Source organism: Haliotis cracherodii, unplaced genomic scaffold (assembly GCF_022045235.1).
Source record: "Haliotis cracherodii isolate W230 unplaced genomic scaffold, xgHalCrac1.p SCAF_15, whole genome shotgun sequence".
Classification (NCBI taxonomy): domain Eukaryota; kingdom Metazoa; phylum Mollusca; class Gastropoda; order Lepetellida; family Haliotidae; genus Haliotis; species Haliotis cracherodii.
In genome coordinates this window covers 36,593,589-36,611,329 of record NW_027266270.1, presented here as the reverse complement: position 1 = coordinate 36,611,329, position 17,741 = coordinate 36,593,589, and the positions used below count along the sequence as shown (strand labels likewise).

The window sequence follows — 17,741 nt, the reverse complement described above, 5'->3', positions numbered from 1 at the left end:
TGATTCCACCCCAGACCATGATGAAACCACCACCATAACGGTCATGTTCACTGATGTTGGCATCAGCGAAACGTTCACGTTGTCGTCGCCACACCCGCTGCCTCCTGTCTGTAAAGTCCAAACAATACCTGGACTCATCGGTGAACAGAACTGGAACCCAATCGTTCCGTGTCCAAGTGACATGATCTTCAGCCCATTCCAATCGCTCCCGCCGGTGTCGAACAGTCAGGGGGATTCGGACACATGCCCTTCTCGAGTAGAGACCTGCATTGTGAAGACGATTCCGTATCGTCTGAGTGGACACATTCACCCCCGAGGCGTTCAGGAGGTCGTTACGTAGGCTGGTTGCTGTCCAGAAGGGATGACGTCGTGCCTGAAGAGCCACAAAATGATCTTGGCGTTGGGTTGTCGACCTCTGACGACCACCCCCATGTCGGTGTGCTGCTGTACCAAAATTTTGCTGTCGGGACCAGGCCCTGCTTACAACGCTCTGGCTGACGTTTAGTGCATTGGCAACGTCACGTTGTGAATAGCCAGCATCAAGCATTCCAATACATCTGCCCAGTTGTTCTGTCGTCAGGCGACGCCTTACACGTTGAGGGGGCATTGCGTAGATAAACGTAGTGTAAACACTCAATTGAGTTTAAAGTTTCAGAATGAATCAGACACCGTTGCCTGATTGGAAATCGTGCAATGGTAGCAAAAGCATGAACTGTGATGTGAAACGCATTTCCCATGGCATGAAATGCACGTGCAAGTGTGTTGGAGACGTTTTTGATTTCACTTGAACACAATATTGCCAGTTATGCAGTTATTTTGTTTTTTTATTAAGAAAAATATCTACGATCCTTATCAAATTTTGAGTAGTATATATCAAATGTCTCATTGGTCCTCATATAAGGAAGTACCATGGGTTTTGTTCCCCATCTCAGTTCTTGTGAAGACGCCTCCCCATTTTCCGGAGAATGGATAACTGCTGTCTTTTCCTTGTTCACCAGAATTATCAGCATCCACAGTTATTGTTATGCATCAGTGATGTGTTAATCAGTGATTTGAGGCGGTATGACGCGTATCATGTTGTTATGCATCAGTGAGTGAGAGTTGTGTTTAACGCCGTTGCTAACAGTATTCCAGTTATATCAGCTTAGTGTGTTTTACCACTCCGGTGAAACCCACGAGCACGGGTATGGTGCTGACAATCCTGGAAACACAATCGGGGCGAACCGGGTTTTGAACCCACAACCATAGGTTTGTGATGTTAGGCGTTAAGACGATTGTCATGATGTGTTCTGCATCAATGATGTTAGGCGTTAAGACGATTGTCATGTGTTCTGCATCAGTGATGTGAGGCAGTAAGACGATTATCATGATGTGTTCTGCATCAGTGATGTGAGGCAGTAAGACGATTATCATGACGTGTTCTGCATCAGTGATGTGAGGCAGTAAGACGATTATCATGATGTGTTCTGCATCAGTGATGTGAGGCAGTAATACGATTATCATGACGTGTTCTGCATCAGTGATGTGAGGCAGTAAGACGATTATCATGATGTGTTCTGCATCAGTGATGTGAGGCAGTAAGACGATTATCATGACGTGTTCTGCATCAGTGATTTGAGGCAGTAAGACGATTATCATGATGTGTTCTGCATCAGTGATGTGAGGCAGTAAGACGATTATCATGACGTGTTCTGCATCAGTGATGTGAGGCGGTAAGACGATTATCATGACGTGTTCTGCATCAGTGATGTGAGGCGGTAAGACGATTATCATGACGTGTTCTGCATCAGTGATTTGAGGCAGTAAGACGATTATCATGATGTGTTCTGCATCAGTGATGTGAGGCAGTAAGACGATTATCATGACGTGTTCTGCATCAGTGATGTGAGGCGGTAAGACGATTATCATGACGTGTTCTGCCTCAGTGATGTGAGGCAGTAAGACGATTATCATGATGTGTTCTGCATCAGTGATGTGAGGCGGTGTGACGATTATCGTGGCGCGAGGCGGTATTAAAGTTTAACCATACAGTGTGGACCTGGCCATCATCGCAATTTGTCATTGTGGATATAACATTTCTAAATATAATTTTTGAAAGTTTTATTTCCAGTGAAATATCTGACCACTCCCAATAGTTGAATCAAGACAAACACACTACATCTATAAACAGTTTGATGTGGACGTTGGAACGTATTGCCCCTCTTCTCAAGTCGGGGTGGGACGTAATGTCATCTTGCACACGGCCGCATACTTTGAACCAGTACAAGCTGTATTTCGCCACGTGATCTTGTTGTCATAGTAACATATCTTCGTACAGTAGCCACCGGTCAATCCAGACATGCCATGTCCGTCGCTCCAGTTCTCGTAGACGGGGTCCGATCCGTCCAGCCAGGTGAACTTGTCGAACACACTGCGGTACCGGTAACCTGGGAACAGTGTTAAAATTACGTCAGATACCAGGCACTACAATAAACATACAAATACACTTTATATTCCTGTGCCTTATAAATACTTGTCACTGGATATAACGAAGGAGTGAGTGAGTATGGTTTTACGCCGCTTTTAGCAATATTCCAGCAATAACACGGCGGGGGACACCAGAAATGGGCTTCACACACTTCAGAGAAGGAACTGATTATCAGGTGTAGTTAAACGTAGTTGAGCGTCTCGCCGATTTGAACACTATTTCAATTAGAAAAGCGATTATCACGGAGTGCCAGCACATTGTGGCCAGAAAACCCACGAAATCGGTTATTCATTTATTGAATCTCGGGAAATTTGATATGGTGCGGCCGAGCCAAACATCACAACGGGGTACTAATGGGATTCGAACACACGAACTGCGATCATTACAGGTAAGGTACGCAACTCTGCTTATAAACCTGTCAAGGATTGACCATTCTTTGGGACGCTACATGTATTTGCGTCATAAGCTCCCGGTCTAAGTAAGTTTTACTTTTTGCTCGTAAGACCTGATGAGTTGGATAAGTTTGAACTTAAGTGTTTCAGACGGCCTATGTTCTAAAACAAAAAGACAAGAGTTTTTCATTATGAATGACGGAAATCGAACCTACAACCTCCTATTCAGAAGTCAGGCACCCTAACCAAAGTCCACAGGTGCCATGTTTGGCGTATATCTCCTGGACAGGTATATTTTACGAGTGTTTCCTTAGACAGTCGCAACGCAGCTTGATATACATGTTGCATGTACTAAACAAGTATAAATAAATGTTTTTTCGTCGGTTTGGGTTGAAAATGTAAGAGCCCTCGAAACTGCGGTCATCATACCCTTCCCTCCCCACCGGGGTTATCAATTATATACTTTAGTGTGAAAGTTTTCTGAAAAGCTACATTTTCATTGCAGTGAACATAACACTTTGACGGAATTATTGTCATACAGGAGTTACCTTCCCGGAACTGTTCTCCTTTTATCGTATGTGTCTGGCCCGTTGACTTCCTTTTTAAGTTAGTTCCACTACGACAAGGCAACATAGTTAATATCGCTAATTGCCCATCGTTATTCTCTTGAAAATGTTTCTATTGTTTTTTTAAGATTTTGCAAACTCGGAACTACTTTTTTAATCGCAGTTACAAGGGGTGGTGAAAAGTCCCTGCGTGTTACGTAGGGAGAATTTACTTTTCAAACTTTTATATTTGTATTTATTACTTCACAAAAAGTATATAATAAATAGGGTGTTCCATGTGTCTCGTGAACTGTCATGTTTCTATCGACACATGAAATATCCTCTATCTTCAACAAAAACCTCGGTGGCAAATCTTTCAGATATATAAATGTTTCGGCACCTCAGAAAACTGAGCCACCAATCCCCCGTACTAAGGATGAATGCCCTACAGAATTGTGGCCCCAGCCACATCTGGATGAGCCAGCGGGCGGAACAATACACAGGACACATCACTCATCATCATTCTGGACCTTCTGGGGAACTCCGTTCTCACCCAGTCTATGTGGCAACCTCTCTAGTAGCGCCTGTGCCAAGAGTGAGTGGGTTTGGTTTCACGCCACTTTTAGAAATATTCCAGCAATATAACGGCGGGGGACACGGGTCTTCGACATGACAAGCGAACACTTTAACCATAAGGCAACCCCACCGCCCGCCTATGTCAAGAACGGAGCTGGTGACCCACGACTGTCGTGTATGACCTGATGTCAACAATGGTTCCTGATTACCAGACCCTGTCACTAGGTATGCATGCATAAAGAAAATAGTTACCTATGAGGACGTCCTTCTCCTCTCCCTTGTGGAAGTCCTTCACCATGTTGTAGACGAAGTCGTTCTCAGCCTTGCTGTGGACAGTCACCATGTTGCTGTCGCCCCTGTTGACAGAAGTGGGACAGAATGAAGTACACACGGTTTTATGAAATTTCTATCATGTGTTCGTTTTCAAAACACTCTGGTCAACTGAGGTTTTATTTGTTGTTTAACGTCACTCCACAATATTCCAGCAATATCTTTCAAAGAATCGGGACCAGACAATCTAGCGTTTGACATCCTGCCACGGGCACTGTCTACTACAGGAGGACTTACTGGTAACACATTGCAGCCACGGACACTGTTTTACTACAGGAGGACTTACTGGTAACACATTGCAGCCACGGACACTGTTTACTACAGGTGGACTTACTGGTTACACAGAGCGGCCACGGACACTGTTTACTACAGGGGGACTTACTGGTTACACAGAGCAGCCACGGACACTGTTTACTACAGGGGGACTTACTGGTTACACAGAGCGGCCACATACACTGTTTACTACAGGGGGACTTACTGGTTACACAGAACAGCCACGGACACGGTTTACTACAGTAGAAGTTACTGGTTACACAGAGCGGCCACGGACACTGTTTACTACAGGATGACTTACTGGTTACACAGAGCGGCAACGGTGTCGTAGTGGGACGCGGTCTTGCCGGTGTACAGGTAGCAGGAGCCTGCGTGTTTCTTCCAAGCTGGGGATTACCACAAAAAGTGGGGTCACGTGAATCAAACAGTGGACATACATGTATATTCACCATCGGTTTGGTTCAGTTAATATGGGTATCCTTAATGCACGTATCCTCGTTCCAGGGATCTTCATGTTTTTGAAAGTACAGTGAACACGTGCGGCCGATTAATGGCAAAATTCAAGCTAACATTTGTTTCATATTTTGAACTAATGCGTTACTTTGAGTACACAAGGGTTAATAAATATGTTTTCGAAAAAGGTAAGTTTCAGTAGCTCATAGCCTTCATAGTGAATAGAAAATACACATTTTTGAACATTCAGAGTTTGTATCTACCTGAGGGACATTCGCTGGTAGATTTAGAAGATTCTGAAACAGACAAGGTACACAATGATGTCACGCGACAAGGATACACTCAGCCACTGGTTACATTGGGAAACGTTGAACTTATCTCTTTCTCAAAACAGTGTGAAAGGTGATTGAATAAGGCTCTCTATAATTTACGATATGTGTGAAAATGTAATATATACTTCATCCATATGTAAGCTGTACATCCATACAAAGAATTTTGAGCGACAAGGCAGTTGGTGTGACAAGGTGAATATTGTTCAACGCCGCTCTCAACAATAGTCAAGCTGCAGCACGACGGCCTATTAGTATCCTAAATGTCCTGGACAGAAAACCAGGTGTTGATGGCACGAGCACCGAACTCACGCCTTGAGGTAAGTTAACATACCAACAAGGTCAACGCTTGTAGCCAACCAGTCATTATTTACCGCCTCTTTACAGATGAGCTATATTTTTACCAAAAAGTAGAATATAAAGCTTTGAGGGAGGGTATACCAACCTAATAGACAAAGGGTGCCTTTCCTCGTTTTGCCAGTGGCTTGTTTCTTGTTGAACAAGGAGGTGAGCGTCAGCGCTAGGAACACAAGAAAACATTCAAATATTCAGAATATCTAACTTTTATATGAGATACATTAAATTCTAAAATACATCGTACACTTGCGACAAACTGGTAAATTACACTGGTGCATCCTGTTCATAACACACCACCCGGCTCGTCCTCGTGTGTGGTCACTATGGAAACACTTACATTGCATCCATAGCTACCACTGCTCAGCATTATTGAAGTACTCGTGCATTATCCAGAGAAAAAGACATTTTAATGGACAAATGCAAAGGTGAGGCGTTCGTTCAGTGGAAACCGTTGATTCCGCAGTTATGAAGCATATTTCTGCAGTAAATTTGAAAATTTCGGTGGCAGTCAGTTCTGCGAAATGAAAGAAAAGTAAATATTCGTCCAAGTATAGTTTCCCTTTCTTGTCACCTGCCCGGATGTATGTACAGCCGCCACTTAATGACACGCACCAACGACCTGGGATCTGTATTGACCTGGAACCCACTGTCGGATGATGCAAAGGAACAAGATTCATCAAAACATCTATGCTATCGTCGCACATCAGCTAATATGTCCTCAACAAAGAGGTATCAACCAGCCGTGCATCTTTGCGTTTCCCTACCATAGAAAGTGTCCCGTCGTTTATCGCCGTCGACCTTGACAGCCTCGCCGGTCCAGTAGCTTATGTCGTCGCCAAACATCAGCAGCAGGTTGCGAATCTCACGCTTTAACATACATGATTCAGTTATGTCATCCATAACACTTATACTCTTGTAAAAACAGATTCATTGTTGCACTACAATCGCAACATCATCAAATTTGTATTTATCATTTAATGGATCATAAATTTGGCAAAACCGTTTAAATAATTTGCATCAAACATGAGTTTTCTTGAAATAATCAAATGTTATAATTACACAGCTGAATAGCCTATCATTGAAGCCAATGTTGAATGGCATTGTTCCAAACCTGTGTGACGTCATCTGTGACGGTCGGAAGCACTCCCTGTCGAGTTAAACATTGGTACTCTGCTGCGTCGTGGTCAGTTTTGGTGTTGAGGATGAGGTAGCACTTGCCGTTACTGCCCAGTCTGTGTCCGGCATCGTTCGGTCCGCAGTTCTCTGGTTAAAGCGAAACAGCTTTACATGGGATCTTCACATTAATGTTTGTACATGTAGACATCTGTGCATGTCGATCACGAAACAGCTTTACATGGGATCTTCTCATTAATGTATGTACATGTAGACATCTGTGCATGTCGATCACGAAACAGCTTTACATGGGATCTTCACATTAATGTATGTACATGTAGACATCTGTGCATGTCGATCACGCAATGGTAATTACTCAATGCGGGCAACACTTCGCCTATGGAGGTTAAGCTTGTGTTTCTAATTATTAACGAATTACAATGAGATGAATGGGATGAATATTGTTTCATGACGTAAGAAAGAACCCGGCTCTATCACAGCCGGATGCAAATAATCCGGACTAGAGATCCCAATGAAAAGCAACCAAATGTCTGAGGAACGACCCATGACAGAACTGCCTCACCAAATGATGTGGTTTGCTTGAGAGGAAGCTGACACAGGTAGCGGTATGCCCCTCGCCAAGAACGGTCATCCCATCGGTAGCCATGTCTCACAACCATCGCTGCAATAACAGATGCATGTATAGAACATTGGAGACTCGCGGCATGTAGAGAACATTGGAGACTAGCGGCATGTAGAGAACATTGGAGACTCGCGGCATATATAGAACATTGGAGGCTCGCGACATATATAGAACATTGGAGACTCGTGACATGTAGAGAACATTGGAGATTCGCTGCATGTATAGAACATTGGAGACTCGCGACATGTATAGAACATTGGAGACTCGCGACATGTATAGAACATTGGAGACTCGCGGCATGTATAGAACATTGGAGACTCGCGGCATGTAGAGAACATTGGAGACTCGCGGCATGTATAGAACATTGGAGACTCGCGGCATGTTTAGAACATTGGAGACTCGCGGCATGTATAGAACATTGGAGACTCGCGGCATTTATATAACATTGGAGACTTGCGGCATGTATAGAACATTGGTGGCTTGCGGCATGTATAGAACATTGGAGACTCGCGACATGTATAGAACATTGGAGACTCAAGGCATGTATAGAACACTGGAGACTCAAGGCATGTATAGAACATTGGAGACTCACGGCATGTAGAGAACATTGGTGGCTCGCGGCATGTATTGTGGCGCAAACCCGAGTTGGAATGATTCAACGAATGAATCTTAATATGTGCAACAAGTATCGCATCGTGAGGTCATGCATCGGTACGAAACGAAACAGGTAATCACACATTGTACCCCATGAGGGTAGTCGAAGTCGAACCCGGGCCTTCGGCGTGACGAGCGAACACTTTAACCCCACCGCCCTTACTTTACTCCCCCTTTAACTTACTAACGAAGTCGTCGTAGTGTCTAGCTGCGTCGTGTTTGAGGTCCCCGTTGATGTATGTAGCCGGCGTGCCGTCCATGAAGACAAATTCTCCTTCTTTAGCAACGTCCGTCAGGCCAATCCAGATGTCAGATGTACTCTGACCAAGATAACCTCTGAACAGAGTCTAGGGTAGAAGAGAAAAACATCTAATAACGGATACAAGTACACGGCGCCATGTATACTATAGCAGATGGCCTTTACTTACAGAATACCCTCTATTCAGTGAGCAACATTTTATCCAAATTTAAGCCCAGGGTTTGAAAACGTGAAAGGCCAAAAACATGATAGGAAGAATGAATATCCCAAATTCAATGACACAATACTCACAAATGGAATGAGAGCAATACTTTAACATGAGACATGTTCTTGAGTCAGGAACATGTACACAATTAAAATGAAGGCTATCAAAAAGGTAACAACAAAACATCTCAATTATGCGTGTGTGTCATATGCGTTTATAATGTCTCACTGAGGCTCCAGACTATCACCTACTAGGGGTCCAATGTGCCCTGTGAACGTGGAAACCTAACAGCGCTATAGGTGCAATATAGGTGTAAATTGGCCACATAGAAGCGTGCGGCAACACGTGCGGTAAGGGAAATCAATCAATTTTTCAACTTAACTGAGGCCCATGGGCTCAACAACGTTTTATTTTGCCGTTTTATAAGGCTATTGGCGAAATAGCAAGGGTCTTAAATACGTGCAGTCCCGGTATACACCATCCTTGGAGAGTGAGCCTTCTCACGTTAACCTTATAAACTGTACACTCACGTTGTGGAGGTAACCCATTGGAAAAAGCGTTGGCTCGTCACGCCGAAGACACAGGTTCCAAGCCCATTTCTGGTGTCCGTGATATTGCTTGAATATTGCTAAAAGTGGCGTAAAACCATATTCACACACCACGGTGTCCGTTTTCGACCTGGCATCGTGGATCGACGGAATATTTATAACCGACATAATAGAGTTATGCCAACCGACCATATATCCAAACCCGAGGAAGATGCACCCACCTGTTCAGCTGCTGAGGAGATCGTTGCCAGGTCACCGTTCATCCTGACGCAAGCGCGTTGAGCATTGATGAAGTTCAGTCGTTCGTCTCCAAAATAGTAACACTTCCCTCCCAGTACCATACCACGTGACCCCGGGCCACAACTCGTCAGAGCTGTATTGTCATCTGATGAAACAGGTAGGAAACAGTTATGAAACAGACAGCGATTGTACCTGTACTTTGATTTGTTTGTTTGTTTGTTTGACTCAACATGCAGCAATACTTCAGACAAAAGGTTTAAATAATCGAGTCTGGACCAGACAGTCCTGTGATTGACATAAGCATCGATCCACGCAACTGGGATACGATGACATCCATCAACCAAGTCAGCGAGCCTGACCACCCGATATCCCGTTAGTTGCCTCTTGCGGGTGTCACTGAGAAAATCAATGGGTGTAGTGTTTATCAGATACACTGGGGTTTTCCGTTTTGTTTGGATTGAATGAAAACATATGAAAGACAGAAAATTCAAAATACGTAAGCAGTCAGTACTTGATTGTTAAAAGTGAAAATGCTTTTCTTTATTATCATTGAATCAATAATTATGGTCATATGTATGACCCTCCAGCATGAAAAGTACAAGTTGGCTGTGTTTGGTGGTGGTAGTAGTTGTGGGGGTGGTAGCTAAACAAAGAGGGCATCCATCCCATTACGGGTCATGTCAGAACGACCTTTCATCAGACCAATCAAAGCGTCGCTTACCAGATCATGAAAGTGACAGTCGGAATGCGTTTTCTTATCATGCAACCTCGAAAACTTTAACACGGGGTATTCCGAACGACAGTTACGGCCCTTACGACTGATTCCGTCAAAAGTATCGTCTATCTCTCGCTTCCGGTGGATAAACATTTGAACGGAAAAAGCCTTTCACAGTACGTGGGAAGCATTGCCATACAATCGCAACAATATATTAGACATTCCGGAATGTTCGTTCGTTCAGTTTTCCAAATTTTAATCGAGAACTGTGTTAACATATTTTTCAAGCGCAGTCTGAAATGGAAGTTGCCAAGTTGAAACGAGTGTCGTAAAGCTCGAGAAAGCTGCTTTCTAATTAGCTGATGTCGACTTTTTGTCAGTCATTTCAGTGGTCGGTCAAAGTTCGTAATGGGATTTTAATAATATTGTTTCAAGGAAGGTCGATTAATGTCTGTGGACCATTATTTCTGTTAATCTTATTGATTCTGCCTACCATACGGTTGTGATTTACTTGATTTCATTCATTGTTTGTGTATAAACTAGCAATGCGGCGTCTGCAACGCGCGGAGCTTCTATGGGTATTGACATACCATGAAACTGGCATGTCAGCGTGAAGTGGCCAATACGTTCAATTTTTTACTGTCTGATTGAAACAAAAACTATGACATTATTCAAAGATGGAGGCTAATGTGTATCAGATGATTGTATTATGTCGTTGAACCCAAGTACATGTTCAACCAAGTCCAAACTTGTCTAATATGTATTAACAACACTCACCTGCACTGGTGGTAAACACCTCATTCCTCCAGCCTCCCCCACAGGAACGTCCTGTTTTCGCGCTACACTCCTTGGTACAACCGTCACCAGAACCGTAGAGGCCAAAACTGTCACTACACCAACACTCATTGCTGTTTTGTAGGCCGGCATATCTGTAACCGTTCTGACCACATCTCTGGACACAGAACCCCCTGGTCATGGATCTGTAGAGCCGTATTGTCATGTCCCCCATGTCCCGCCGCCATGTGTCAACAGCGCAGCCCCGGGACTCACCCAGAAGCGGTACAGGTTCTGAAACATCGAGTTAGTGAGTTGTTGCAGTGGTCGTCAGTACCGGTACACTGTCTACTTCAGATGTAAAAATACAAAGTGGACAATTTGTTCGTGGAAGACAAACGTTGCTGTTTACCCCAACAGTAAAGTCAAATGACAAATGTCGGGAGAAATTAGTTGGTTTCTCTACATCCGATTTCGGGACAACCGGAGTCGTCAGTGTCTGAAAAACGTCATTAGGGTTTACAACAGGTACGTCGGTAGGAGTTGGAATATGATAGCATTTAGCACGACACTGCCAGACCAACTTCATGTGCTATTATGATATAAGGAGAAAGCATTCACACGAGTAGTTTGTGTCGTATGAAGAACAGAAACGGACCAAACGTTTGTGTCAAATCAAGCGGTCGTTGATTGGATGCATTGGCTAGCCATCGACAGCCATCGGTACAACAAACGTGGTTGTGATGGCCATGCATACCTGGTTGTGACGGCCATGCATACCTGGTTGTGACGGCCATGCATACCTGGTTGTGACGGCCATGCATACCTGGTTGTGACGGCCATGCATACCTGGTTGTGACGGCCATGCATACCTGGTTGTGATCGCCATGCATACCTGGTTGTGATGGGTACACAGACGTGGTTGTGATGGCCATACAAACCTGGTTGTGATGGGTACGCAGACGTGGTTGTGATGGCCATGCATACCTGGTTGTGATGGGTACGCAGACGTGGCTGTGATGGGCACGCAGACGTGGCTGTGATGGGCACGCAGACGTGGCTGTGATGGGCACACTAACCTGGCTGTGATGGGCACACTAACCTGGCTGTGATGGGCACACTAACCTGGCTGTGATGGGCACACTAACCTGGCTGTAATGGGCACACTAACCTGGCTGTAATGGGCACACTAACCTGGCTGTGGTGGGCATATTAACCTGGCTGTAATGTGCATGCTAACCTGGCTGTAATGTGCATGCTAACCTGGCTGTAATGTGCATGCTAACTTGGCTGCGATGGGCATGCTAACCTGGCTGTGATGGCGTACTAACCTGGCTGTAATGTGCATGCTAACCTGGCTGTAATGTGCATGCTAACCTGGCTGTGATGTGCATGCTAACTTGGCTGCGATGGGCATGCTAACCTGGCTGTGATGGCGTACTAACCTGGCTGTAATGTGTATACAGACCTGGTTGTGATGGGCATACTAACCTGGCTGTAATGTGCATACTAACCTGGCTGTACTGTGTATACTAACCTGGCTGTGACGGCGTACTAACCTGGCTGTAATCTGCATACTAACCTGGCTGTAATGTGCATACTAACCTGGCTGTGATGGCGTACTAACCTGGCTGTGATGGCGTACTAACCTGGCTGTAATCTGCATACTAACCTGGCTGTGATGGCGTACTAACCTGGCTGTGATGGCGTCCTAACCTGGCTGTAATGTGCATACTAACCTGGCTGTGATGGCGTACTAACCTGGCTGTGATGGCGTACTAACCTGGCTGTGATGGCGTACTAACCTGGCTGTAATCTGCATACTAACCTGGCTGAGATGGCGTACTAACCTGGCTGTAATGTGCATACTAACCTGGCTGTGATTGGCATACTAACCTGGCTGTAATGTGCATACTAACCTGGCTGTAATGTGTATACAGACCTGGTTGTGATGGGCATACTAACCTGGCTGTAATGTGCATACTAACCTGGCTGTAATGTGCATACTAACCTGGCTGTGATGGCGTACTAACCTGGCTGTACTGTGCATACTAACCTGGCTGTAATGTGTATACAGACCTGGTTGTGATGGGCATACTAACCTGGCTGTAATGTGCATACTAACCTGGTTGAAATGTGCATACTAACCTGGCTGTAATGGGCAAACTAACCTGGCTGTACTGTGCATACTAACCTGGCTGTAATGTGTCAACAGACCTGGCTGTAATGTGCATACTAACCTGGCTCTAATGTGTATACAGACCTGGCTGTGATGGCGTACTAACCTGGCTGTGATGGCGTACTAACCTGGCTGTCATGGCGTACTAACCTAGCTGTGATGGCGTACTAACCTGGCTGTAATGTGTATACAGACCTGGCTGTGATGGCGTACTAACCTGGCTGTGATGGCGTCCTAACCTGGCTGTAATGTGCATACTAACCTGGCTGTGATGGCGTACTAACCTGGCTGTGATGGCGTACTAACCTGGCTGTAATCTGCATACTAACCTGGCTGAGATGGCGTACTAACCTGGCTGTAATGTGCATACTAACCTGGCTGTGATTGGCATACTAACCTGGCTGTAATGTGCATACTAACCTGGCTGTGATTGGCATACTAACCTGGCTGTAATGTGTATACAGACCTGGTTGTGATGGGCATACTAACCTGGCTGTAATGTGCATACTAACCTGGCTGTAATGTGCATACTAACCTGGCTGTGATGGCGTACTAACCTGGCTGTACTGTGCATACTAACCTGGCTGTAATGTGTATACAGACCTGGTTGTGATGGGCATACTAACCTGGCTGTAATGTGCATACTAACCTGGTTGAAATGTGCATACTAACCTGGCTGTAATGGGCAAACTAACCTGGCTGTACTGTGCATACTAACCTGGCTGTAATGTGTCAACAGACCTGGCTGTAATGTGCATACTAACCTGGCTGTAATGTGCATACTAACCTGGCTGTAATGTGCATACTAACCTGGCTCTAATGTGTATACAGACCTGGCTGTGATGGCGTACTAACCTGGCTGTGATGGCGTACTAACCTGGCTGTGATGGCGTACTAACCTAGCTGTGATGGCGTACTAACCTGGCTGTAATGTGTATACAGACCTGGCTGTGATGGCGTACTTACCTGGCTGTGATGGTGTACTAACCTGGCTGTAATGTGTATACAGACCTGGCTGTAATGTGCATACTAACCTGGCTGTGATGGCGTACTAACCTGGCTGTACTGTGTATACTAACCTGGCTGTGATGGCGTACTAACCTGGCTGTACTGTGTATACTAACCTGGCTGTAATGTGTATACAGACCTGGCTGTACTAACCTGGCTGTACTGTGTATACTAACCTGGCTGTACTGTGTATACTAACCTGGCTGTGATGGCGTAATAACCTGGCTGTACTGTGTATACTAACCTGGCTGTGATGGCGTACTAACCTGGCTGTACTGTGTATACTAACTTGGCTGTGATGGCGTACTAACCCTGGCTGTAATGTGTATACTAACCTGGCTGTGATGGCGTACTAACCTGGCTGTACTGTGTATACTAACCTGGCTGTACTGTGTATACTAACCTGGCTGTGATGGCGTAATAACCTGGCTGTACTGTGTATACTAACCTGGCTGTGATGGCGTACTAACCTGGCTGTACTGTGTATACTAACCTGGCTGTGATGGCGTACTAACCTGGCTGTAATGTGTATACAGACCTGGTTGTGATGGGCGTAATAACCTGGCTGTAATGTGTATACAGACCTGGTTGTGATGGGCGTAATAACCTGGCTGTACTGTGTATACTAACCTGGCTGTAATGGGCGTACTAACCTGGCTGTACTGTGTATACTAACCTGGCTGTGATGGCGTACTAACCTGGCTGTGATGGCGTACTAACCTGGCTGTACTGTGTATACTAACCTGGCTGTGATGGCGTACTAACCTGGCTGTACTGTGTATACTAACCTGGCTGTGATGGCGTACTAACCTGGCTGTGATGGCGTACTAACCTGGCTGTACTGTGTATACTAACCTGGCTGTGATGGCGTACTAACCTGGCTGTACTGTGTATACTAACCTGGCTGTGATGGCGTACTAACCTGGCTGTGATGGCGTACTAACCTGGCTGTACTGTGTATACTAACCTGGCTGTGATGGCGTACTAACCTGGCTGTAATGTGTATACAGACCTGGTTGTGATGGGCGTACTAACCTGGCTGTGACTGGCATTTTAACCTAGCTGTGGTGAGCATACTAACCTTGCTGTGAAGGAGGTGGGCAGTGATCCTCTCCCCTGGCAGAACTAAGAGCAACTGTGGCAGGTCGGGTCTCTCCTGCGCCCAAACCCTGATTCAGATAAGATAAGATAAGTAATGACTTCATTATACCAATGGAAATTCATATTGCCCAGTTAATTAACACTCCTTCCATAAACAAGAATTTACTGTGTATACTAACCTGGCTGTAATGTGTATACAGACCTGGCTGTAATGGGCGTACTAACCTGGCTGTAATGGGCGTACTAACCTGGCTGTACTGTGTATACTAACCTGGCTGTACTGTGTATACTAACCTGGCTGTGATGGCGTAATAACCTGGCTGTACTGTGTATACTAACCTGGCTGTGATGGCGTACTAACCTGGCTGTACTGTGTATACTAACTTGGCTGTGATGGCGTACTAACCTGGCTGTGATGGCGTACTAACCTGGCTGTACTGTGTATACTAACCTGGCTGTGATGGCGTACTAACCTGGCTGTACTGTGTATACTAACCTGGCTGTGATGGCGTACTAACCTGGCTGTGATGGCGTACTAACCTGGCTGTGATGGCGTACTAACCTGGCTGTACTGTGTATACTAACCTGGCTGTGATGGCGTACTAACCTGGCTGTAATGTGTATACAGACCTGGTTGTGATGGGCGTACTAACCTGGCATTTTAACCTAGCTGTGGTGAGCATACTAACCTTGCTGTGAAGGAGGTGGGCAGTGATCCTCTCCCCTGGCAGAACTAAGAGCAACTGTGGCAGGTCGGGTCTCTCCTGCGCCCAAACCCTGATTCAGATAAGATAAGATAAGTAATGACTTCATTATACCAATGGAAATTCATATTGCCCAGTTAATTAACACTCCTTCCATAAACAAGAATTTATGTTTTGATAAAAAAATAATGCTAAAAACGAACTCCCGCACAAAAGACATTAACTATCAATTATACATTACACTCCGGCGTGTACAGTGTGCTGCCCTTCACCGATATACACTGGTATAATACACACTGACCTGGGACGAAGCCTTAGCACATGCGGGCAGCTCCATGTCTTCACCAGCTACCTAAAACACAAGGCTCATTTATAGCTGAATTGCAGTTACATGCAACGACCAAGTCAGCAAGCCTGACCACCCGATCCAGTTAGCCTCCTCTTCCGACAAGCATAATCGCCTTTTACGGCAAACTTGAGTTGCTGACGACCTATTCTACCCCGGATCTTCACGGGTCACGAATTAAAGATGAACTAAGTAACATGTTATAGATACGAGTATATTATATGAATATGTCAGTATGTCGGAGGACTGATATCCTCTATTGCATGGATTTGAAGGCGTGTAAAGCACTTTGTGTCTCTTGGTAGTTCACTTGTATCACCACACTGGAGTAATCCAGGTGATGCAGGTCTTAGACAGCTGGGTTACAGTGCTGACAAACGATGATAACCAGGGTGAATATGGTATTCGAACCCAGGATCAAACAATTGAAGGCCGCCTGCAGATCCGGCGACTCAAACGACTGAACTGGAGAAAGGTCAAGGTCGCACAGGTCAGAGTTAATTACTTTGGTGAAACAAGAGGTATCATACTGTGAACCGCATGATAATGACACAACCAAGGGAAAAAATGACACAACCAAGGTAGAAAATGACACAACAAAGTGAGATAATGACACAACCAAGGGAGATAATTCTCCCCAATGAAATGCGAACCCAAGAGTTCGGGGTCATTTCGCTCCCAGAAATATGAAAACTAAAAACCCTTACTTCTTATTAACATTGATACAATTATTTGAAAACATACAGTCTCTCAATGTAATCATAGACAATCTTGACAATTTGATGTTACAGCGTTACCACCTGCCCCAATCGAAACCGCCTCCGTGGTCTAATGGTAGAGTGAGTGAGTTTGGTTTGGTTTAACGGCGCTTTTAACAGTATTCCAGTCATATCACGGCGTGTCAGCTTAATGTGGGGGGAAAGCCCCAAGTGATGCAGGTCTCGGACGTTTACCACTTCGGTGAAACCGGCTAGCACGGGTATGGTGCTGACAAACCAAGAAACATAATCGGGGCGAACCGGGATTCGAACCCACAATCATAGGTCTATCGCGTGCCCAAGGGACGCAACTCTGCACAGCGAATCCGTGCCCCCGTCTAGTGGTAGAGCGCCCGCCAGGAGAACAGAAGGTTGGGCGTACGATCTTCGGCTGCGTAATACCAAAATACCTTAAAAGGTGGTACGTGTTGTTACCCTGGGGTTAAAACAAGGACTGGATGGCTCGCAGTCAGTATACTGGGTCGCCCAGCCAGACCACCCGATCAACTTAAGTCGCCTCTCGTGATAAGCGTACCAGGTTTTTGTTAACTGGGAACATGTTCTTGGAAACTGTGGGTTTGTTCCTCACCTCTGGTTGTTTGACGTAAGGGCCGTATGCTGTTTTCCGACAGTCTGCAGTGTTGCGTCCGTTTCGCCTGACTATACGGAAGTTTGGACACTTTCCATTGGGACAGAGCATTTGTCTGTCAACTCGTGTCTCGTTTGACATCAGCTTCACGAAGATCATGCTAAAGAGAATAACAGTCTGAAT

The 17,741-nt window shown here is 45.3% G+C and overlaps 1 pseudogene; it reads right to left on the bottom strand.

Moving 5' to 3' along the window:
- Window positions 1-2,143: 2,143 nt before the first annotated feature.
- The window catches only part of LOC139462112 (cell surface hyaluronidase CEMIP2-like), a 42,369-nt pseudogene continuing 26,771 nt past the window's right edge, over window positions 2,144-17,741 (bottom strand).